We start from the raw sequence: 1495 nt of genomic DNA on the forward strand, positions 1-1495 counted from the left end.
GAAGGCAACTGCTGTACAGTCAACATTCAGAGGTTTCTCTCCTTGCATTTTTTTAAGCACATATACCTGAGGTTGCAGAGTCAACAGTCTTAAACCATCTCTGATTAAGGAGGGAGAGCAGACGCATTGGGGGGAGGGGGGAGGGAGGGGGGAGGGAGAGGGAGGGATTACGAGGGTGGGCTAAGGGGAAAGGGGTAGTAATTTAAGGAATCAAAACACTGGTGTACATATGTTTGACTGGGTGAGTCGACCTGTGGTTATCACGTAGTGATTCCAGGGCCATTATGCTTGCTATCTCTCTCAGAATTTTGTTTTCGTTTTCCTTTTTTGATGTATGCTGAGTGTGCTTAAATTTCCTTAGCAAAACCACTCTCTGAATCACGTTAATTTAGGAAATAAAAATGGATAGCACAGCCTTCTCTTACGGAAGCAAGATCACATCTACTACAGCATGATCACCCCCAAAAGACTTGAAAACAGACACGACTCCTAGGCGGTGGGTATGCAGACATTCAACTTCCACTAAACTAAAGACAAACCTTTCTCTCATAGGTTATGCTAAGTTCAACCCCTTTACAACCTTCTTTATATGAATTCTTCTCTTTTGAACCCAGGCTGTATTTTTATTTGCTGATATGAAAGTCAATTAAGTTAAGCACATGCTTTAAAGTTGAGATCAAAGATCCCCTTTGGCATCATGTTATAAACCTGCTTATTTAGATCTATGTCATTTGTTGCCAAGTACAGGCTAGGAAATCGTGATCAAGATGGGATCACTGGTATGCAAGCAGCTCAAATTTGAATTTAACTCTACTAACTTGGCCAGGGTTTCCTATCCTTTCAGTTCACATCATCTTACTGTACCATAATGCCACGGATGGGCAGGGCTTTTCCTCTATTGTGTTTTGTTTGAATGGGTGCCTGACAGCAGCTGTCTTGAAACCTGCTGATGGGTTAAAGGTCTCCTCTTCCCACGTTCATGTAAAATCCTCACTCACAGGAGCAAGAGTTACAAAGAAAGAGAAAGTTGAACTGAGATCTAGAAAGATAAATATACTCAGCCAGTAATATCGATGAAAATTGCTAAGGTGATTTCAGAGGGCACCCTACATACACTTTTAGAGAGCAGAGGCAATTGGAATACTGTACCACCCTGAAAACATAGCGCCATTTTTATGGCATAAATTTTACCACTACATACCTTGTACTGAACTTAGGTGTCTATGGAGGCTGAAAAACCACTGTCAACAAAAGAGCACGGACCTAAAAACTTGCATTTTTGGCCTTTAAAGCTAAGTGGCCAGGGAAAAAAAATGAACTGCATTTTCAGATTGAGACACCTCAAAAGAGGAAAAAAAGAAGCGACAGTGGGGAAATGTTTACATTTTTTTTTTCAGAAATAAAACTTTCTGAGCATTTTGTTATCAGATCTTTAAAACAGGGAGCTAAGGTACACACTCTAACTTATACATGTTTATAGAACTTGTCATGTAAG

The sequence above is a fragment of the Dromiciops gliroides genome, chromosome 1, assembly GCF_019393635.1.
Source record: "Dromiciops gliroides isolate mDroGli1 chromosome 1, mDroGli1.pri, whole genome shotgun sequence".
Lineage (NCBI taxonomy): Eukaryota > Metazoa > Chordata > Mammalia > Microbiotheria > Microbiotheriidae > Dromiciops > Dromiciops gliroides.